This window comes from Adiantum capillus-veneris, chromosome 24 (genome assembly GCF_014529385.1).
Source record: "Adiantum capillus-veneris isolate H3 chromosome 24, ASM1452938v2, whole genome shotgun sequence".
Taxonomy (NCBI): domain Eukaryota; kingdom Viridiplantae; phylum Streptophyta; class Polypodiopsida; order Polypodiales; family Pteridaceae; genus Adiantum; species Adiantum capillus-veneris.
The window spans coordinates 75,000,387-75,024,945 of record NC_140954.1 but is presented as its reverse complement, the minus strand read 5'-3'; the positions used below and the strand labels follow the sequence as shown (position 1 = coordinate 75,024,945).

Genomic DNA, 24,559 nt, shown 5'->3' with positions numbered 1-24,559 from the left:
CGTTTGGAATGGTTGTTGGTGCCATAGTTGGGAATGGTATAAATTTATCAATTCAATTTAGCATTGCACTTTAGGGTCTTCGTTTGTACTCTTGTTTGTAGTGTGAGACCCTAAAGCCTCTTCTTTGTAGGTTTGTAGTAGTATTCATGTCTAGCTGTATTTAGCTTACATTAGGTCTTGAGAATATAGCATATGAAGGTATGTCACATTAATCTTTATTGAAAACACTTTATCTTAGGTGATTACTCAATGTGAATTGTAAATTGAGATGGGTGAGATTAAGCTTTCAAGTTGAAAGAGGTGTCGCTCTGACTAGCCACTATTGCTTGTGGTATTCACTATATAGATGGCTGGTCAAAGTGAGCAAACACTATGTGATGACATTGATAGTCAAAGGATAAGTGAATTGCGAGAATATCCTATAGAGAAACGCAGAGAATTTGTAGACTTGTAGTCACAAATCTTATTTCATGAATTTGGACAGGATAGTGATTAGCCAGAAGACCAATATCTATTATTTGGAAGGTCTGGGAGAAAATTGAACATTTTAACCATTTTTATTGATGATGTAATGGCATGGGATGTAAATGTAAAGCTTTTGACTCTCAAGAGGAAGCTAGGACTTGTTGATCGCTACAAGGTAGTATACCGCTCAAATGAGGAGACCATGTCAATGGTCACCTTGATGGAGAGAGCGAAAGTGATAGGACATATTTCCTAGAAGAAAAATTATTTTGTATCGGCTGCCTCCACCATATCCCTGCACAACCAACTTATTAAGTTTACTATGTACTCTTCTTGCAAAATGGATGACTATTTCAACATCTCTTAGGAGTAGTGTATGATAATAATATTTGATCACTAATGTACTCATTTAAAGGTGTTTATGTTGTACGTTCTTTGATTGGTACAAAAGTTCACACATATATTTATATTTGATGTGCAGTCATGAGCACAATAACTTCTTGGAAGTGCGCGTGTAATTATAAGTGTTCGCACTCTATTAACGATTGGGAGTTGGTGTCAAAACGGACCTTTTATTTTCCTCAAAAACAAGACTCATTAGGAAAGTTACATCCTTCCGTGACCAAGCGAAGAAGGGTACAAAGTGACATTGATTTCAATGTCACACATAATATCACAAAACGAACAGAAGATTGGCATGTAGAAAGAAATGAAGAGTCCAGTAGTGATGAAAGGAAGTCTTTCTGCAACTATTCTTTCTATTGCTATGGCGGGCGGTTTGTGCATACTTCAACCCTTTATCGACACCAAATTCTCTCAGAGAGATTTGGGAGCTTGAAGCTCCATTTTGGTTTAGACGTGCCACATGTAGCACCTTCCTTGAGTGAAGGTCTCAATGTGGAGGAAGAGCAAATGGAAGATTCAAATGTCGGTGACTATCATGCAGATGGTGATGACCATTTACAGAGTGATGCTAGCATGCAAGATAGCAGGGAGGAAAATGAGGAAGGGACATCTATTTTTCTCTTTGAACTAATAGAGAGAATAGTAGAACTTCAAAGTTTATGGGATGAACATAAAATGCCGACAGGTGTTCACGATCAAATGCTACGTCTTCTGTTTGGTGACCTTGGTGGAGCTAGGGTAAGGAACTACTCTTCAAAAAGAAGCCTAGCTAAATTATTGGTTCAGTTTCCAGAGACATGGGAAGGTGAGCTTGGAAGTACCCGCGTGCTAGGATCAGTTACAAACAATGCTGAAAGGTTTGAGGATGGTGTTGGACGAGCGACTCACACACCCATGAAGTGAATGCAAACACTACCTAGATCAACATAATGTCAATCGAGGACACAGATGACATGATAGGCACATGGAGGAAATCTCTTTAGCTTGTCAGGCTGAGACCATCCTACACATACAACACTCTGGAAGGCCAACTATACGACAATCAAGAACCTCACTGCTCTCAACTACACCACCTAGCCACATACACACATACGGAAGGTAACTCACCTAATCATGCGAGATTCGTACGAAACTTAAGGAACACCATCCCCTCACTAGGATACACCTGTCCCTAAGCTTCTACACTCAAAACCCTCACTCTAAACCCATCTGCGGAAAACACGTAGGATGACAGAGCAGAATTTTGAAAGTGCCCGAAACTGAAATTTATGAGTACCTATGCGTAGCTTATGTCGCCACGATTCTATAGACTACTAGCACGCAGAAAATAGACATCGTTTGATGCACTTACCGCCACAAATAGCTCGCAGATGCGTCGGCGTGTGCGCTTCGTCTCGCGTGGAATGCTTGGCGTTGTCGCGTAGCTCTCCTCGAGCCTACAACAATGGTGCAGTTGGATCTCCAATCTGTTGAGCGAGCTGGGAGTAGCTAGAGGATAAAGCTCACGCTCACTCTCTTTCTCTCTCACACACAGTAGACGGCAGCGCTAAAATTTTGATTATGATTAAAGTCTTCTTTACAAAATGACCTAGGTACCTTATATACTAAGGCTACCTTAGGTTTAACAAAAAATGGGGTTGAAAGGGTCAAATGGCTTTGTATTTACAATCTGGAAGTGCCATTGCACCCCGGCTTCTGAAACTAGAATAACTACTCATTACAAATGACGTTTATAGCCATAATCCGCAGCATTTCATAACTCGCAAAAGATAAGACTTTGGTACGAAACTTGAGTTATGTTGTGTTGTTGACCCGGCAGTCAACACACCCCCCTTCCGCATTCATGTCGTCCCCAACATGACCTAATTGTCGATGGCGAAGTGGTCTTTGCTGTCGTTTTGGCTTCATCTGCTACACTGCTTGTAACTTTGTCGAACCACAACAAGAACTATGATCCATTAGAGCGGACATCTATCATCATAACCATTCATCTTTTGAGATCCTCTGATTACTTTTATGTCTGCTCTTCTTCATTGGGGACTTCTTTGTTCCTGTGCAATCATGTTGTTAGTGTTGTCTGCGGCTTTATCATTGTAGGCCATTCTTCGACTCGCCATTGAGGAGAAGTATGCTATGATCTGAAATTGGTGCTCCAATTCATTTGTCAATTGATTTGAGTAGCATTTTCTTATTGTTGATGCAGAAGGAATATGTACAAGAGGATGGTGATAGGTGTCTTTAGATTAGGGTCTAAAACCTAGATGACCAAAGGGAAAAAACCCGGTGGGAAAAAAATGCCTTTGGTATACGCTCTTATTGGAGTTGAGCAGTTGAACGTGAAGTACATGTTCATGAAAGGTGAGTGCTTGGGTGAAACACGAAAAGAGTGCCTGATGCAAGTGCCAATTATGGGACACTCTATATGCATATGAGAAATTTGTCAACAAAAGCATGCAATGTGAAAGAAGGAGATGATGGGTGTTTCGAGGAATAAATGTAGCACATGTGGAAGTACATGTTCATGAAAGGTGAGTGCTTGGGTGAAACACGGAAAGAATGCCTGATGCAAGTGCCAATTATGGGACACTCTATATGCATATGAGAAATTTGTCAACAAAAGCATGCAATGTGAAAGAAGGAGATGATGGGTGTTTCGAGGAATAAATGTAGCACATGTGACATCAAAAGATGTCTCAATAGCTTCCACCTTTCCAAGAAGGGTTGTCGATGTAGAAGTTTCTCCACTCGTATCTCACTGTGCTCAGTACGTGAGTGTCTTTTGGACCTTCTCCTTCACTTCACCAGACTTAAGTACTTAGAGTTCTACTCTTTTGCTCACCTATACCAGCATGAGCGACAAAACGTAAATATGCTCAACTCTTCCAGCTTGAGCAGTACCTAGAATAGCTAAGACGCTTAGACCATAGAGAATATTACTTGAAGCTTTGGGACTAATACCTCACTCATTTTGTGGCTTAGCTACTCGACTCTGACTTTTATGACTTGTCGGTTGCCTGTTGACACTTCTTTGTGACAAGTTCTTCGGCTGTTGTAGTGGCTGCTGAGACATACTTCGTGAAGTTTCATCGTTTTCCTGTACCTTCTTCTCTTTGTAGTGCTCAGGCCTCTCGTCAGTCTTTTCTTCATGTGGATTATGGATTTTTTTAATTTTTCTTATTAATAAGCAAAGAAAATCTTAAAAAAAAACTTAACAAAAGAAAAATCATTCAAATAGAAATCTAAATGCTATGTGCACTATACACATCTCCCTAGGGGCTCACATATGGATTTTGTCCCCATACTCCTCTGTAACACTACTATGAGCAAATATACTCTAAATTTCGTCAAAAAATTATCACAATAAAATGCAAAAATTCAATGCATCTCACAAAACATTGCCCTCTAATAGTCATAATGTTAGGTTTGCATTCAGAATGCCTCCCCCCTTCCTATTTGGAGTCATCCTTTACGACAGGGTATCGCAAACGGTATGTGTTGTGCTTGGGCAATTAAAAGTTATGCCTATGCAAGCCTTGTAATGCAGGCCTATTATGCATACACAGTCAATGCATGGAAAAGATTTATGTTGTGCAAGATGTGGATATAAGCAATTTGCTTGGTGGCATTTGTTGGCGAGGCTTCCTATTCTAAGCAATGTAATGGTCTTTGAAGCTCCTGTATCGTTGCTTGATTGAAGTGACTTGCTCTCTTCTAACTGTACTGTAATCATAGGAAGAATTGTAAGAATTCAAGCGGCGATGCACTGACAGCAGTTTTGTTGTTCTTCTTTGGGACCCATTTCTTTGCGATTATTGGCTGTTTTGTTGTTGATGCTCGTTTGGGAACCCATACTTGCCCGTGCTTCGTTTGTGTTTGAAGAGACTTCTTTGTGATCCACCTTTTTGTTGTGTGAGTTGACAGTGGTCTTTGCTTCATCTCTTGTACGCTTGGTTGGGGACGGGATTCAGGCTTTGAAAGTTGATATTGTGGTTGTTTTGGAATCCAAATGAATTCCTGACTTTTTTGTGCTTGAATCAACTTCTTTGGAGCCCAAACCTGAGTTGTGAAAGCTTGCGACTTTGTGATATTCTTACCTGGTCGTGCACGCTTTCCTTGTTTTTGTTTTGGTGTTGGATCTTGTGATTTGTCATTAGAGATCTTTGTCTTCTTGATCCATATCTATTTTTGGCCGATCTGGCTTTTTGGTATCCAGATTTGTCGAGCTTTTTGGCTTTGACTTGTTGTCCTGTTCTTTTGACCTGTCATGGTTGTTGCTGAAGGGGTTGGTGATAGTGATGGCTTGAGTTGATGATAGGGGATGTCGTAAGATTCATCACTATCGCTACTATCCTCAACAAGGTTGACTTCTTGTACTTTCCCTTGATTTTTTGGCTGGTAGTGGAAAGTTACTGTTTGTTTGCTCGTGGGTGGTAGTTTCTTGGAGGACTTTTCTAGCCCATTGATTAGAGCATTGTTAGCTTATTTCTCTGGTCATATTCCTCCTAGCTGAGTCTTTGCATCCTTATTAGGAGCCATGTATGAGGATGCTTGTGGTGGCTGTGTCTTCACCGAGGACTTTGGAATCCACTTTTGATGCACTTTATTCGTGTAGCGATGACATTGATTCCCGGGTCATTGATCTTCTTGAAGCTCGAAGTGTTCTACAGAGTCATAGAACTCATCGTCTTCTTCATCTTTTGATTCTCCACATTTCTTTGTTTTCTCCTTATTTCGAGAGCTTGTTGATGTCTGGATCTCTTCGTTTTCCTGGATTACACTCACTGCAAAATAAGGAACGACAGCATAGCCATTTTCATCACAAAACTTTGTTGTGGGAGCATCCTCCACGGTGCACACGTCCAGAGTAGCCAAGATGTGTTCCCATCCAAAAGGCTCTAACTCTTCTTCAGGAAATGGTTCTGGGATATAGTCCATATCCTCTATAACCCGCTCTAGGATACATTCCTCAAGTTTCAAGCTACCACATTGTGAAGCTCCACACATCCACAGTTCTTTAGGCTTACCTAACCAAGCTGGAAGTTTTGATCCTGCTACTGTGGCGGAATCAAACTCCTCAACCTGTGTTCTCGTCACATCCTTATAGCTATGGTCCCTCAAGTTTATCTTTGTTATGGTTTCCATATGTCTCAGGTATATATGGTCATAACCCCAATCTTGGACCATTTTTAATTTTCGCATGAATGGTCTTCCCAGAATGATGTCATAGTTGTTCTTCTCGCCAAAGTCAACAACAACAAAAGTGTGTTCATATTCAATGCCACAAGAAGTAACAAGTACTTTTCTAGCAGTCCTAGGGTCTTTTCCTTGTGTCCCTCTGCAAGCTGCAGGGTCATTCATGTGGATATTAGGGTAGGTTTTCCCCATTTTTTCCAAACCTCTTTGGTTGCAATGGCCACACCAGCTCCACTATCAAGGATTTCCATGGTTTTTACACCATTGAATTCCATAGGAAGGGTGGTGTTTCCATCTTCTCCCTCGTAATACTCGCCTACCTTGTTTAATGGCACTGGCCTAGTATTTAGTTGAGGCATTTCAAGCTCTTTGATGCCTTCCTCGATTTGAGTCATTGGGGTTTTTACACCAAATTTCTCTAGACATTTACCCACATTAGCCCACATGTTTGGTCTTATTCTGAGCAACTTGGCTAACATTATTGTACAGGTGACTGGGGTAGATAGAATATCTACTAGCCCCTTTGAATCGATGGCCTTGTTGGGAGACAGTCTCTGTGATGGGACTGCAACCACATCTGACTTGGTCTCGTACTCTCCCATGTAGGACGGTAGTGTTATTAGTGAATGGGGTTGACTATCCATAGATTGTACAGATGCTTTGTCGCCCCAATTCGATCGCATGTCTAGATTCATTTGAGATCCAGTCTCAAATTCCTCTATTGGTGGTAGAAACACTCCTCTTTCATCACCAGTCTTGTCTACTCGTCTTCTTAGGTCATCGGCTTCATTGGCCTCTCTGACTTGTTTCCACAATTCGTCAAGACCATCTATCTCTTTACAATCCTCAGGTATAGCTTGGTGAAATCCCTCGGAAGAGTTATCCGTGGTCTTCAGTACTATCCTTGGTTCTAATGCTGGGTCTTTGAGGTTTGGTCTGTGCTCATGACTAGAATCTGGCTCTTTTAGTTCCTGGTTTGGTGGGATTACTTGTGTAGGCATGACACAGATCACATCCTTAGGTTTTGCAACTGGTGGTTCTAGTAAAGCTTGGGCTGTTTGAATCATTTTTTGGCACATTTCAAACCATTGCTTTTCTAGTTCCTCATAGGGATATGTCATCCACCTGTGTTCTTGGGTTTGGTTGTTTTTGAGTCTCACATCATAGGCTTTCAAGAGGGCATCTAATGTCTCATTAACCTTCTCTGCCAACACAGATTCTCCTGAACTAGCACTTCTCGTTTTCTCATCCGTGGATGGTTCTTCTAGAGGTTTAACCATCTGTGTAAGAGAAGGTGCCTTCTTTTCCTCATGTTGTTTTATCTTCTCCTCAGCTTCGGTAAGCTTCTCAGCTAGGGATTTTTGCCCTTGTTCCCTGCGTGCTTTCATTCTAGTCTTTCTAGCTTTCCAACTATTTCGTTTGCTCTTGGTTTTCTGACTAGGTGCGTCTGTCTTTGGTCCATCATCTATCTTTGGACTCGTGTCACTTTCCGTGGTCTTTGTCTTTGGATTCTCATCAGCTTTATTTTGAGCTTGTGCTCTCGTAACCACTTGAACTAGTATGACATTTTCATTTTCTGAGCTACTAGGTAGCTGAACAATCCCTAATATATTTGTCGTGATTTTCCTGATTTGGTTTGGTTTTTTCGGGCAATCGGGGATCAAGTGAGTGATGCCACACTCAAGACAATAGGAATTTACTTCAGTGATCTCCGTATGAGGACATTGTTTGACCAAGTGGTTGTCAAGACTTTTGTGACAATTTGTCTCTGGTTGAGGAGATTCTTTTAGCATTTCCTCTTGGCTATAAGCAAGCTTTGACCTAGATAAGCCGCTATTTGCAATGAATCGCAATGTCCTTTCGTCCATTTCATACCTTCTTTCTTTCGACTGAAACCCAGGAGGTGGAGGTTGTACCGGCCTCACCACTCCATGTGTTTCTCTCACATTTTGTTGCTCCGAAGGGTAGTAGTCACTTTGGTTGCTATACCACATTGTAGCTGGTACTGGCGTTGGTTTATTTGATGCTTCCATAAATGGCATGTATCTCATGTCTACCTGCATTGTAGCACCTGGTAGCGGAGGTTGTTGTCCTAAGACAAGTTGTGGCCTTAAAACTCCTACTGGTCCTAGCGCATTCCCCGTAATGTATCCAGGTGGAGTAGGTGCTTCTGGAACAGGTTGTACATACCTCTCCCTAGCATTTTCCATGCTATAATAGCACTCTTCCTCCGTATGGTTCGTCCATTTTCTCTCAATTTCACACCACTTTGGCTCTCCCGAATCAGACCTTACAAGAGGAATCAACCTCTTGACCAAGTTGTCGATAAGCTTTTCTTGATCAACAGGTGCCGTTGGCTTGGCAATGGACTCACTTATCTGTGAAACACTGTGCTGAGAGGATGTGTCATCTCCTTGACTCTTTAAGTCATTTTCTTTGTATGCCTCACAGTTATCCACTAGATAAAGAGCTTCTTTGATCAACTCGTTTAGCGTCATCCTCCTTATCATATGCAGATCCTTCTGAAGGCCCGCATGTCTCATTCCCTGGATAAAGATCAGCATCAGTCGTGCTTGCATAGGTAATTCCGCTCTCGGATAGAGCTTAACATATCTCTTGAGCCGTAATGATGCTTTGCGTACTGATTCATTCTCTTTCTGTTTGAATCTATGGATTTGCGAGACCGTGTTGTGAGTAATGCCTTTTGGCGAGAATTCTTCAATAAACTCCTCAAACAGCTCATCTAGGGTGTCAAAATCTCATGTTTCCACTGAGTCGAACCATGTAGCTACATCATCTTCTAAAGTCAATCCAAATCCCGCAAACTGTGTCGCAAAATCTGAAACTTCCTCTGCTCTAATCACTCTTCTAAAAGCCATTACGTGATCTCTCGGATCTTTATCTCCGGAGTATTTTCTGTTTACCCATTTCTGGACTTGGGATGGTCTAACTCGTCGATTGTCTACAAGTCTAACCAGAGACTCTCCCAATCCTTCTCTCGTTATCGCTCTTGAAGGGAATCCTGGTGGCTCTCTTCTTGGAATTCCTATAGGAATTCTCGTGTTTGGTGGAGGCATTTGTGGTCCTTCATTGACCAAATATCCACCTCTTTCTAGTACAGTCTGTGGATTTGTGCTTTCTACAACTTTGTATTCTCGTTCATACTTGTCGACAACTATAGATCTCCATTGACAGTCGACTCCGTATGTGTAGACATATAAGAGCTTGTAATCCGTTATCTCTTCTAGGTATGGATCTGAGCACCTATAAAGATTGACCTCATTGTCGTCAATGTATCTATATAGTCCTTCACTCTCATGACCAATCATCCAAACTCTCTCAACAAGATGGATCTTTATCAATTGCAAGTTTGGAAGATCCATTGTGGGAGGATATTCCTCTATCGTCGGGATCTCCAAGCTTGTGTAAGCTGCGTTTGAATCTAGGGTAGACATGATTTCTTGTCTTAAGAGCTTTTGATTGGTTCAAGTAGACTTAGTCCACTATGTTCAAGTTGTTTGGTTAGGGAAAAGTTGAAACTATGTCCAAAACTGCAACCGTTTCGTCACAATTCTCGCGAATTGTCTCTTTTAGACACCCCTAACTTGCGGATGTATTTTGAGGCCTCAAACGACGTTTTTTTTCAAAGTTGAACTAAATGGTTGTTGTAGTTTTGCTCTAAGATTTGTAGAGCCGCTCTCAAGCTACGTTTTGATATAAAAACTTTTTCGATCCGATATCGTTTGTGAAAGTTATGGCCAAAACAGTGAAATGTAGTTTAGATTGGTCAAAATGAGTCCAAATTCAATTTTAAAAGAAGATTTGGGATCTCTGTGACACTGTGAACACTTTTGTATGGTCAAAATTACAGTTGGACCCTAAAACTGACCTGGAGACATCCTATGCGTAGGATGTCTATATGCTCAGAATTTAACAAAATTTGGTCCAGAGACTCCCCTTAAGTCCAGCAACACAATGGTATGCTCAGAATTTCATTTGGACCTAAAAATTGCCTTGAGACATCCTACGTGTAGGATGTCTTTTTTCTGAGAATGACTTGAAATTTTCACCCCAGCTTCTCCTTGTTGTGCTGATTACAGTGGTGTGCTCATAGGTTGGTTTGGAGTCCTAAACCAAGATGGAGACATCCTACGCATAGGATGTCTAACTACTCAGATTTTGTCCAAACATGATCCCAAGATTCTCCTAGTGCTCAACAACCCAATGGTATGCTCAAAATTGAATTTGGATGCCAATAGGTCAAGATTTAGGCTGCATAAGCTTCTAGTGCACTCCAAGAGTAGGATGTCTGACAATTCTTGTCTTTGGTTGGTAAATAGGCCAAACAAGGTCCAAATTCACTTTTGAAAAAAGTTCTGGAATCCTTGAGACACTTAGAACCTCCCTATATGGCCAAAGTAGATTTTTGACCACTTTATGACCCTGGAGACATCCTACACGTAGGATGTCTTTTTGCTTTGTTTCAGCTCAAACTTGCACTGTAGCTTCCCCTTGATGTGCTAAGCTCACAGCTATTTTTACTTTTTGATTCTGACACCTATAGGTTGGTCAAATGATCAAGAATCTGTTCCAAAAGCCTGATGTCTGTTCTGATGAATTCCCAATTCAAATCAACTCCAAATTGGACCAAATTAGCCTAGGAGGCTTATCTAAGGCTATATGACAGCATGGTATGGTCACAATAGAATTTTGGTTTCAGAATTATGTAGTAGACATCCTACGGGTAGGATGTCTTTTTGCCCAGAATGAACCCAAACTTAGACCAAAGATTCCCCTTGTCTTCAGCAACCCACTGGTATGCTTAGATTTGAGTTTGGATGTCAAAAGACCCCAAAACTAGCTATTCTTGCCTTTTGTCTGTCCAAAAATGCTAAAGTCTGTTCAATCTTCACTTTCACTGACCCAAATGAGATGAAATTTATCACATGCACTCAATACAACATTTAGAACATGCCTATGGAGTCATCCTATGGTTTGGTCTCAAAATTAGGCCTTGGACACTATTTGGGTAGGATGTCTGGCAATTCTCATCTTTTGGCTTTGATTTGTCAAAATTTGGTCAAATTTTCACTTTCCAGGTGAAAATAGGGTAAAACCTACCTTCTAAACACACTGGTAACCTTAGATTTTCAAAAAAATGCCCAGATCACCCTGTAGACATCCTACACGTAGGATGTCTACTGCTTATTTTTTCAGACTGAAGTGTCCCTGATGCTTCTTTATGCTCTCAGCAAGTGCAAGTATGCTTCACAATTGCAAGAACATGTAAAAATCACTCAATTTAAGCCTTTTCTGAAATTTTACGTTTTCTAACTCCGCCTTTTGGCCTTTGGTCAACAAAAATAGGGAAAAACACTCAAGTCAACATGTTTCTAGGGTAAAACCTACCCTCTGAACCCATTGGTGCAGTCAAAATTTTCAAATTTGGTCTCCAGAACCCCCTTGAGACATCCTACACGTAGGATGTCTATGTTTACAGAATTGCAGCTTTTCTTCACAGAACCCTTGCAAATGCTCTTTTATATGCACAACATCAATCATTCATACAAAAATATCCACAAAAACTTGTTTAATGCAATTTTACCCTCAAAAGCACACTTTTCCGTGATTTCAAATGCAATCAAGCACTTTAGCAAATAATTCAGTGCTGAATAGATCTAGATCAGAATCGGATCACTTACCTAAAGCTACTCCTACAAATCATATGGGGTTTTGCATCTATGAGTAGAAAAACGCTTCACTGCCACACACGGACTAGTAAATGCTTTTATCACCTCACAAATCACTCGACCACCAACAATTACTCTAATCCACAGATCCTAACTAAACCTATCTAGTCGCAGACCCTTGACAAGACACACGCTTCCTGGCTATCCACTTGATCGCGGAATATCCTCTTCCCGATCCACTTAAGAAAAACGCTTTCTTTAGCCGAAACTAAATCAAGCAACCATCACACGAGTGTTAGTAGGAAACCTACTTAGGTCCTTGTGTCCCCGGCAACGGCGCCAATGTTGGATGAGGGACTCACACACCCATGAAGTGCATGCAAACACTACCTAGATCAACATAATGTCAATCGAGGACACAGATGACACGATAGACACACTGAGGAAATCTCTTTAGCTTGTCAGGATGAGACCATACTACACATACAACACTCTGGAAGGCCAACTATACCACAATCAAGAACCTCACTGCCCTCAACTACACCACCTAGCCACATACACACATACGGAAGGTAACTCACCTAATCATGCCAGATTTGTACGAAACTTAAGGAACACCATCTCCTCACTAGGATACACATGTGCCTAAGCTTCTACACTCAAAACCCTCACTCTAAATCCATCTGCAAGAAACGCGTAGGATGACAGAGCAGAATTTATGAGTACCTATGCGTAGCTTATGTCACCACGATTCTATAGACTACTAGCACACAAAAAACAGACATCGTTTGATACACTTAAGGCCACAAATAGCTCGTAGATGCATCGGCGTGTGCGCTTCGTCTCGCGTGGAATGCTTGGCATTGTCGCGTAGCTCTCCTCGAGCCTACAACAATGGTGCAGTCGGATCTCCAATGTGTTGAGTGAGCCAGGCGTAGCTAGAGGATAAAGCTCACGCTCACTCTCTTTCTCTCTCACACACAGTAGACGACAGCGCTAAAGTTTTGATTATGATTAAAGTCTTTTTACAAATGACCTAGGTACCTTATATACTAAGGCTACCTTATGTTTAACCAGAAATGGGGTTGAAAGGGTCAAATGGCTTTGTATTTACAATCTGGAAGTGCCATTGCACCCCGGCTTCTGAAACTAGAATAACAACTCATTACAAATGACGTTTATAGCCATAATCCGCAGCATTTCATAACTCGCAAAAGATAAGACTTTGGTACGAAACTTGAGTTATGTTGTGTTGTTGACCCGGCGGTCAACAGATGGTGACCGCCTCTCGTTATCGGATATGTACAGGAAGTAATGGAGCAAAGCACGCACCCGAAATTCTTTATCCAAGCACCGAGGACAACTTTGTAGGAGAGGTTCAAAGGTGTGCTTGTTCAGGTGCTTCAAACTCCAAAAAGCTTAAACGTGACTGTATTACTTGGCTATGAGAAGTGCAGAGTATGCACAAATCCAAGAAAGGCAATGCTTGCTTTTGATTATATTCCAATAGGATCTCAACTAAAGCTTCTTACAAGGAGTAGAACTTTTTGTCATGAGCTATTGAGTTTGTGGCGCCATAAAAATCAATGGCGTCAGGGAGATGCTTTAACTGCGGGAAGGTACATTAAGGAATTTTGGGATAGAACAAAATTCCAAGGAGTGAAGAACTTTTGGGACCCATTGTCAACATATGAGCTGCCAGTTGTTTGCTCTACACCTGGATGTAAGAAGTCCTACACGACTTTTTCGTGTGATAAGCGCTCTCAAAAACTTGAAGATGCATGGGATGCTGAGCGAGCAGTGTACACTTTTATCTGCTCCGAATGCAAGGAAGGGATTGAATGTGAGAAAAGGGTGTGCAAGGTAACTATGTCTATCTTCCTCTTTTCTTAGTGTCATGTACATTGGATGTCCTTAATTACTCTGATTGTTTGTGTGCATAATCAGGGTGACCCTAGAAATTTAGCTCTTTTGTTGCATTGGGATGGGTTTCAAACATCCAAAACCACACAAAAAAGTTGTGGGGTTGTGGATATTATGGTGCTCAATGCTATAAAACAAAACTCTATGGATATCATGCCGGTCTTATTTATTCCACAAAGCTGCAAAAAGATTATTAAGTCTTCCGGTGATGGCTTTGGATCATTTCTGAAACCATTAGTGGATGAGTTAGAATCACTATATATTGATGGAGTGGATGTATTGTATGAGTATCCACTAGAAAATATCTTTGATGATACGACGGTGGAATCTAAATTCTGTAAGATTCGGACTATGGTTATGATGGTTACCGGAGACCATCCAGCCCAGTGCAAGATAGGCTTGTTCAAAAATGGGGGACAGGAGTTCTGCAGGAGAGATAAGCCACAAGCATCACTAGCAAGGGATAGTCCAGGACTGGAAGCGAGGTATATTTACAATGAAAATCGCTTACAAGTCAGACATCCACTAGTGGCAAGAACAACAAATGAGATGGTTCATGCCATAACAGAGGCAAAGAGGTGTTGTACTTTTGTCGAGAAGGATGAGATTTGGAAGAAGTCTGGTTTATCGGGCAAGTCAATACTCTGGAGACTCTATGACTTATATGGGTTTGACCTCTCTCTTGACTTGGTTTTTGATGTGATGCACACCTTGTCTCTAAATGTTTTCAAGAAGTATATTGCACACTTATTCCAGAATGCAGATCCTTCATTGAAGAAAAATATTGATGAAGATGCTTTGACTGTCAAAAAATTGGCACCACCATCTATTCGCTATGGTCGGTGGCCAAACTCACCAAGTGTCTATTATGAATCCTCAAGGTGGAAGAGAATCAAAAGTTTATGCAGTGGTGTCTACCATATATTCTGAGAGTCGTAAATGGTATTCCGCAAGAGATGCAAACTTTAGGAATCTTGTTGGTGGACATAGCACATAGCTTTTATGGCTACAATCAAGAACATGGAATGTCGGCTATTGACATTCAGGTTATCAAATCCTTGCTGCAATCTTGGAGAATCCAAAAGGAGGAATACCCAGGAGCAAACTCATCACCCTTGGAGCATGTAGCTGGAAGTGGGGAACTACTTGAGGATATTTTGCGTCATGGACTACATGACATATATTAGTGCTATATGTTCGAACGTTTAGTGAAAGCGTACAGTGCTATCAAAAAAAATAGCATAAATGATGAAGCTTCATTTTGTACAATTCTATATGAGAATGTTTTTCACAACAGTATTCCAAGCAATCCAAAATGATAAAGATGCCCTGCTACCTTGTGATAGAGTCCTACAACAATTGCATAGTGTATTGGGTCAAACTACTGCAACTGATTGTGGAATCGTGGCCTCCCTTGAGTGCTACTCTTCACATCTTAATGGACTATTCAACGTTACTTTTGTTGGAAAGGCAAGATCGTTGTGGAACGACATCTTAAAGTATGGCAAGAGAGCATCTTGTACTGATAACATTCTTATGAAGGGTATTGCAATATCAAAGAGGAGGGGTAATTACAGGGTTCCAACATCTGAGGAGATTACCTACTTAAGGAGCTTTTCAAACATCGATGATGAAAGATTTTCATTTGGTGATGTGCAAACATATGACAAAGTCTTCTATAAAGGAGAACTTTTCAAGATTGGCAATGATGTAGTTGTAAAGGTGGATGCGTCAGACACCTTGTCTGAGGAGCGAGGTCATTGGAAAGCTCGCATAACCTCTTTCTTCTCCATGCAGCTTGATGGAAAAGCAATGATGTTTTTTGGTGCAACTTACTACAAACAATGTATTACAGGAGACAATTATTCAGAGGAATTAGTCATAGATACAATGACTGGAATGAGCATTCTTGAGAAAACACCGCTTCCATTTACTTGGGATTGTGTGCGGCCTATCTAATCTTTGCTTCATAAATTTATCCCATTGCCATTACCGAGGAGCCAAAGATTGATTGCATATGAAGTTAAGGACCTAAAGCAGAGGGCTAAGCTACTAATGGAAGGCAATTGTGGGAATGTACCCTTGTGGTTGGAGCATGATGACATTGTCAAAGTCCGTTTAGAAAACAATGGTACAATACAATTCAAGCATGCTGTTGTAAGATGTGTACAATGTGACAGCAAAATCACAAAGCTTGCTATTTTGAAATCTGATGCAAGTGATCCTTATATATGGAAAGTTTATGAGGAGGAAAGCACATGGAGAGATTGGGATTCTTGTGTTCTTTTAATCAAAGATTGGATTGTACTAAAACGTAAAAAATTTAGAAATCTTGGAGAAAGTGATCGATGGATCCCTACTTTGTGGAGATGTCCATAAGTCAAGGGCATGAGAAAAAGACATTTATAAAGTACTTGATCACATTAGGCTTTTTCTATTAACAATTTTGTGGTTTAAATTTTATTATATGGTTGAGCATTGTTCTCTCTATGATTTATTTTCATCTTAACTTTTTGTATTGTTTGAGTTATATCTCAAGTGGCACAAATTGAAACTTTTTGGAGTCTATCTTATCTGCATGTGTCGACTACTCTTGTAGGGCTCGCATGGATCTTTCACAGTCAATTTTTCAGCAACTAGTTTCACTTCCTCATGAGGAGACTGTGAAACTACTTGACGCTTGGAGGGAACATCACTCTATGGGTAACAAAAGGGTTGTTGGTAACTCAACTAGTTCTCTTCCATATGATCCCTCCATAGCCAGCTTTTCTTTCTTGCAGCAGTCACCATTACACATTCTCTCTCTAATTTGATTGATTAGCTAACAAACATCTCATTCAATCGCCCTCCACTGTAAGACATTACTAATAGGCCAAAACGATATCAATTTAACGCTAATTTGGAGCAGGAGTACGCTATTGTGTGACTTGGCACATCAAATCCCAATGCTGCAGGTAAATTATGAAGCATTGGGTGCAAGGCAATCAACTTATGGGTTGACAACCACATTTACCCTGGTGATCCAATGAACAATGCAACACTACCCTTTCGTAATGTCACTGAGCTTTTGCGTTTTATTGGAGATGGAAGAGATTGGACTGTTTGGCTACTGTTAAAGATTGTATTCAGCTTTTTTCAATGAAAGGGAAGCAAGTAAACATCTCTTTGCTTCCTATTCATCATTTCAAGAGAAGTCCATGAAAGATCTACAGCAAGTTAGAGAGGAATCCAACAAGAAGATGAAGCATCTGAACAATGAGATGGAAAATCTCAATGCAAAAGTACATCAACAAAGAAAGAGCAGGAGCGTTGACTAGACTATTATGTTCAACTACAACATACTTCACGAAATATGCATCGGCAAATCGATAATCTCAAACACGTTCCCCTGGGCTACCACATTTGTAAGCACAAGAGACAACAGATGTCCTTGCTATCCTCAAGTGGCGGAGATCAAAAGAAATGTGTCCGTCAAACTCGGTAAGAATACGGATGCAAGATTCTAATTTCCTACATGTTCTACAGGTTGGCGTAATGCTAATTCAATATGCAAAAACTTGGCTCGAATGATGATGGGAATTGATTTTGATGCTCAAACAATAGGACGTGCTCTGTTGCAGCATATCATCAAGCCAAAGGAGTTGGTTGAGCTACTGGATGATCCATCCAATGTTGGCATCACTTATGTTTTGCGGCAGAAGTATTTCAGTGAACTAAAATCATTGTGTTGCCTCAAGAGATGATGGAGGTGTGTGATAGTGCAGGAATAAGTTTCAAGGCCTATGAAGCTTTGTATAGAAGTGTCACACTTGGTCATCGGACAAAAGAATTGTTTAGGTTTTTGACAACACCTCATATTGTCAATGTTGCAAAAAAGTGCACCAATAATGATGTTGCAAGCTTGTTGGGTGGATTTCAGTATGTGGAAAATGACATGTCATTAGAAGACAACAAATTCTTCCACTATAGCGAGTTCAACAATGTGTATGTTGACTTGTTGAAGCTCTAAGAGTCAATGATAAGATTTTATGCGTTGACACAAGAAGAGTGTGATGGCAAAGTGATATTTTTTATGAAGCTTGATGAGTGCCAAGTTGTTAAAGGTCAACGACTTGAGAGGGTAAGCGTTACATTGATGATCAAGGCCTTGGTGGGCGTTGATGTCAAGCTAAATACCAATGAGAAGGGAAACACATGTTTAGGTGTTCAGTCAGAGAATAATATTTGGTGGCTAGCAGCTTTTCATCTCCCACATGAGACACATGAGGCTCTGAAATGGTATTTCAATCACACCGCAATCGTTGATGTCATTTGCCAACAACAAGAAGGACATAGATTCCATGTTTCAGTTCTTGGAGCGTCCAAGCTGGGTGGCATTTGGCAGGAGACTTGAAAACAGTCAAGTGTATGTTAGGGTGCAACAAGGTGTAATGACTCTCTTTCCATGCATTTATTGTGCCACTGTAAAGTCTCAATGGGAATTGAGGGCAACGGTTCAAAGACTAGCAAGTTGAAAGGTGGTAAGGGTAAGGGTGGAAAAGTTACAGTCAACTCTGCAAAAGGTGTACCCACTACACAAGTAGTGGGTAAAGCACTACATCAATGGTTTCAAGGTATCCTCAATTGTGACCAACAACTACCTCCTAATCAAAACATGGATGATCCAAATTGGGATCCTATTCTTCCAATACCACTGATAAATGTGCATGTGTGCACCCTTCATGCCCGTCTATGTTCTTGACAAGTTGCTTATGCTCTATAATAATTACACTTGGAATATGGAGCCTGAAGAAAGAAGATAAGAGTGTATTCGAGAACTCGAATCTATTCTATCGAGCATTGGTCTACATAGGGGTGCAGTTCAGCTATCAAAGGACAAGAAGGTGTCTGAAAGTACACAGGATCGCCCTAATAAAGTTTGTATGGGTGGTAGTGAAGCTAGGCATTTGCTTTCAAACTATTCTGACTCTCAAAGTCCCAATGAGTTTTAGTTGTGGAAAAAGGTGTGTGACATTACCACCTACAAAGGTAATGAAGCAGCCTTAGGAATTAAGCATTCTGGTGTGTGGCAGTCTACTAATGATATTTTTCATTTTCTCAAAAAGGCAAAGCTAACCGATGATGAGATAATCACCTTAAAGTTTGTAATCAATAGTTTTACAGCACAAATGGTGGATGCTTGGGGGAAGACACACATAACACATTATATGGTGTGTTGAACATTTGATTTTTGCAATCGAAATAAATCTCTATGAGAAGCTAAAGTTAAGTTTTTTTTCAACATATTCTTTTTGCACATAGTACATTTTTTCTCGACATTTATGGTTCATTAAGAATCTAGAGCAGCCAAGGAATGGAGCGCTCACACTATCAAGCAAAAGCAGTGTATTTTAAAAATACATGACATAGAGGTGGAAGAAAAAAGAGCAATTCCCTTCACGAGATGTTCAATTGGTTCTATAGAGTTTTATTAAGGGGAGATAGAGAACAAAGAAGTTTGAAATGTAGAATAGGAAGTGATCACAATCATATCATGCTTCGAGTGCAAAAGATCGATTCCGGTGTTGGTTGGTGACAAGGCGGCATGATGGCAGGCGTTGGGTGGAATTTTTTTTTTCACCCTAACCATTTCTAATGTAAACATGCATTTTCATGCCAAGTGATTTTTTAAGGCCACAATTATTAGTCCCATGGGTCAAATTTGGTCTTATTTTGAGTCTTTTTTAATTTTGAGTGATTTTATTGAGTTTTTTAGAATTTTTTGGAACTTTAAGTACTATATAAGTCAAAACTCACAAATTAAAGTTCATTTCTTCTTTGCACATTTTAGAAGATCCTCTCGAGCCCAAATGTCATATCTTGCACAACATGGGTGATACACAAGAGCACACCACTATCCACAACAATGGAACCACTGTCACTGACAACACTGAAAATCCACAACCAGCACCTCATAAAAAATCCACCGCTTCAAATCCACATCCTCAATCACAAGTGGATAGCCTAACATAGCAGCCAGCTCCGAACACCCAGCCCCTCTCCTAACCTTCGACTTCAAAGGATCAGAACACCATGCGGAAGATTTTTGGTGATCTTTAGTCACTACATCATGCAAATCGCACACCTCTGCTGGATCTTGGACCAATCGCAACTCTAAATAGACCCACGTAAGAAACATGACTTGGAGCTCAAGCAACGGCATCACCTGGAGCTCAAGCAATGGCTACACCTGAAGCTCAAGCAATCGCGACTACGCCGTGAAAATCCCCCCCGCGGGTCAAACAAAGGGTGATCAAAGTAATACCAGGTGATCCTGTTTTAGAAGCACGAGATGCCAAGAGGAGGAAGAGAATGAGAGAGATAGAAAAGAAACAAGCAGGTGATAGAGAAGCACAGAGACTGCATGAAGAACAAAGAAGGCAGAGAGAGCAAGAAGAATGGAAAAGAGCTGAGGCTGAGAGAGCCTACTTGGCTAATTTACAAGCACGAGCAGAGGGAGAGAGGAGAACATAAGAGGATAGAGCTCGGGACGCCCAACAAGCAAAGGCTGGAAGCTCTAGACCTTCAAAAACTCCTCAAAGAGCAAAACAATGTGAAAAAAAGAAAAAGGATAAGCTCACACATGAAGAGCAACAAGCCCAAGAGGAGAGGAGGAGAAAGTACAAAAATGACCCTCCTCAATGGGCCAGACAAGCAGCTCCTCCACCACCACAAACAACGTAGAAGAAACGGTGATGGAAGTCAGGCACTTTTGCTTTACATGAGATCCAAAAATATCAAAAGAGCACCGAGCCAATAATACCAAAGGCAGCGTTCTCTCGGGTGGTGAGAGAAATAATGGACGAATATTCAGATTCGGTTACACGTACCGAGCGTGCATCTCTATTGGACTTACAGGATGCCATTGAGGATATTTTGGTGCAGTTGTTCCAAGATGGCGTATCTTGTATGGTGCATGCTAAGTGAGTTACTCAAAAAAATATAGATCTAGCTCTAGCGATCAATCTGAGGAATGAAGGGTGCCTCCATAAGAACTAGTTTCTCCGTGTAACCTCTGTCTATGAGATTTGTAATCTTTCCATATAATATGAATGAGTCAAATTTCTACCATTCGGTGTAACTGTATTAGTTAATTGTGTACTTTTTGTTGTTGAAGTATTTGAATTAATCAGGTTGTTAGATTTCACCTCCTCAACCATCCAAGCACCCGTCGGACATGGGATGCCTATCGGTGAACATTTTGCAAAACGGATCCATTTCGGGTGCATAGGGAGGCCATGGGACCGCCAAATTTCACGTTGAAGCCCGACAGAGCCACATGGGCCAAAAAAGGCCTTGTGTGCCACGGCACGCATGGGCAGTTTTGACCTGGGCCAAAAAAAGCTCCTTTGCGCCACCGTGCGCATGGGACAATTCTGACCAGGTCAAAATTGGTCAATGTGTGTCGTAGCGTACAGGGCCTTTTTTGGCCCATGCAGCTCCTCTGGGCTTGTTGTGCAATTTGGCGGTCCCTGTGCACCAAAAATGGCTCCATTTTGCAAAATGTTCACCGGTACGCGTCCCACGTCCAACGAGTGCTTGGATGGTTGAGGAGGTGTGACCGTGCTGCAAAATCAAATTATTGGCCAATGGAAAGAACATGTATAGAGATCCTAATGAGTCTAGTCGTCGTACAATACCACTTGTAAATTCACCAACTTTTGATAAGTCAATGAAAAGCTTGATTTTTGTGTATCTGACTTTTGTCAAAGAATCCACTAATGACGCTAATGATTTATCAAATGAAAATGGTATAAATCAAGAAGAGTTAGACTTGTCTACTTTTCCAAATGGATTCCAAGATGTTTTTATCGATGATATCCCTATGGATTTACCTCCAAAACGAGGGGATGATGACCATTGAATTGAGTTCCTACCAGGAATCTCACCGCCTAACAAGCCTCCTTATCGAGTTTCCCAAGATCAACAAGAGGAGATCATGAGGCAAGTACAAGAATTGGTAGACAAAGGGATAGTGAGGCCTAGCTTCTCTCCCTTTTGTTCTCTAGTCCTTTTACTGCAAAAGAAAGATGGTACATACCGTATGTGTGTGGACTATTGAGCACTAAACCATATCACTATCAAAAACAGATTTCCCGTGCCTCGAGTAGAAGATCTGTTTGATAAGCAACAAAGTTCTATTACTTCAGTAGGATTGACCTTTAAAGTGGCTACCATGAAAATAAGGATAGTGGATGAAGATATCCTAAAGATCGTGTTTCATAAAACGTTTGGTCTTTATGAATATCTAGTCATGCCTTTTGGCTTGACCAATGCACCGGCCACATTCAATCGTTTGATGAAGAAAATATTTAGACCCTACCGCAAGTTCACTAGAGTGTTCTTTGATGATATCATCATCTACTCCAAGTCCTTGGAGGAACACAAGCAACATCTCCAAGCGATTTTTCAAGCATTGAGGGAGAACAAGCTTTTTCTCAACCAAAAGAAAAGTGAATTTTTCATTCAAGAGATTCAATACTTAGGTCATATTATCTCTCAAGATGGTATCCGTATGGATCCATCAAAGGTAGGGGTAATAAAACCATGGCCTAATCCAAGGAATCTACATAAGCTAAGAAGCTTTATTGTATGTGTGCATACTATAGACGCTTCAGAGAAAAAGTTTCTCAAATAGCAGGACCATTGAAGGACTTAACAAAGAAGACTGTTAAGTATTGATGGACTGCTAAGGAGAAAAATGCTTTTTCAAGCTCAAAGAGAAGCTTACCTCTCAACTAGTCCTCATGCTTCTGGATCTCCCAAATCCATTTAAGGTCCAATGTGATGATTGTGGTGATTGCCTTGGAGCAGTCTTGCTTCAAGAAGGGCATGCCATGCATATGAGAGCCGAAGACTCAATATGGATGAACATGCCTTGGGCATTTATTAGAAGTTGTTCTACATGCCTTGGACACATGGAAGCACTATTTATTGGAGAATCCATTCATTATACAAAGAGACCACCAAAGTCTCAAGTACTTCATGACATAAACAAAGCTTTCCGACAAACAAATGAAGTGGGAAAGTTTTCTTTTGCAATTTTATTTTCATATTTCTCACATTGCTGGTAAGCACAATTAAGTGGCTGATGCACTTGCACGACGACCAAAAGTTAATGCGGTGTCTATAGCAACTCACAACAATGATCTATTTGATGAGTATGCTATTGACCCTGACTTTAAAGATGTAATGTCAGCCCTTGATTTGGGGAAGAAAGAGGAACCATTCACCTTGTAGGATGGTTATCTTCTCCATGGCAATAGGCTATGTGTTACCTGCTCCCTTCGTGAGAAAGTTATGTGTGAATCCCATGCTCCTCTCTATGTGGGGCATAGAGGCATTCAACCTACTCTCCAAGGAGTAGAGACGTATTTCTATTGGCCTACCATGAAAGTGAACATACAAGAGTATGTTTCAAAATGTGTTGTATGCCAAAAGACTAAGTATGATAGAGGGAAGAAGCTTGGATTACTCCAGCCATTGCCAATCCCTAATTTACCATGGGAGAGTATATCCCTGGATTTTATCTTTGGATTACCCAAGTCTACCCATGGGAATATGGGAATATGGACAATAATCGACAGGTTTAACAAGAAAGCACACTTTATTCCTGTCAAAAATACTATAAAGACACACCAAATGGCAACCCTCTTCATATCTCAAATTTTCAAAAACCTTGAATTACCAACATCCATTGTGCTAGATAGAGATCCTAAAATGACCAGTAATTTCTTGAAAGGTCTCTTTGAAAATCTAGGTACAAGATTGAATTTCTTTTTGGCCTATCACCCACATACGGATGGCCAAAGTGAGATAGCCAATCTTATGATTCTCAATCTACTAAAGATATATGTTACAAAAGTAGATCAACGCTCACAATGGGAGAAGTACTTACCCCTTGTAGAGTATGCGTACAATAATATTGTCCATATAATATGGGAAAAGAACCTTTTGAGATCATAGAGGGAAGTCCTAAAAGTCCCTTGCTACTTAAAGTACATGGGAAGATCTTCGTTTTGATGATGAGTATAGCCGTGACCTGTAAGAATCTTTTCAAAAAGTTAAGGAGGCTATATCCATCTCTCAACAAAGGAAAAAAGTTGTTGTTGACAAGCACAGAAGGGCCTTAACGTTCAAAGAAAATGATTCGGTCTTACTTAAGTTTCCCAAGGCTCGATTGAGGCAAACGATGGGAAAAAATCCTAGGGGCCATCAAAAGTATTATGCTAAAGTAGCAAAAAGATACTATGGTCCTTTTCAAATATTGAAGCCAATCAATGAGATGGCTTATCAACTCAAGTTGCCCAGGCATTGGCTCATACACAATGCTTTTCATGTGAGCCTACTTAAGCCCTACAAAGGAGAGCCACCAAGAGAACCAGTTATTGAAGACCCTCTAGAAATCGAAGACCAAGAAGATATGGTACAACCTGAAGCTATCCTTCAGCATGAAGACAAGGTACTACGACATGGTAAGATTATCCGATGGTATCTTATTAAGTTCAAAACTTATCCTTTTGAAGATGCTAGATGGATGCAAGCAATACAGCTTAAGAATAGTATGAACCTTGTCAATGCTTACAATGTTACACTAGAGTAAGCAAATGTAAATTCTTTATAAATGAACAGTGTTTTTGTCTTATAAGACTAATCCTCTTTTATGCACAAATTTAAATAAATATTACTCATGCTTAGAATCATGTTTGTGATGACGACGTCACTCAAATACCAAGTAGAATTTGTCACTCTACTTTGGAAGTATGATATGGACTAAAGAGCATACATGCTTACGGAATCTACATCTCCCAAGCACTGAATGGAATAGTCATCCATTTTGGAAT

The 24,559-nt window shown here is 40.6% G+C and overlaps 1 pseudogene; it reads left to right on the top strand.

Annotated features, from left to right (window-relative positions):
- Positions 1-346: 346 nt before the first annotated feature.
- Positions 347-16,055, top strand: LOC147426596 (uncharacterized; annotated as a pseudogene).
- Positions 16,056-24,559: the final 8,504 nt, after the last annotated feature.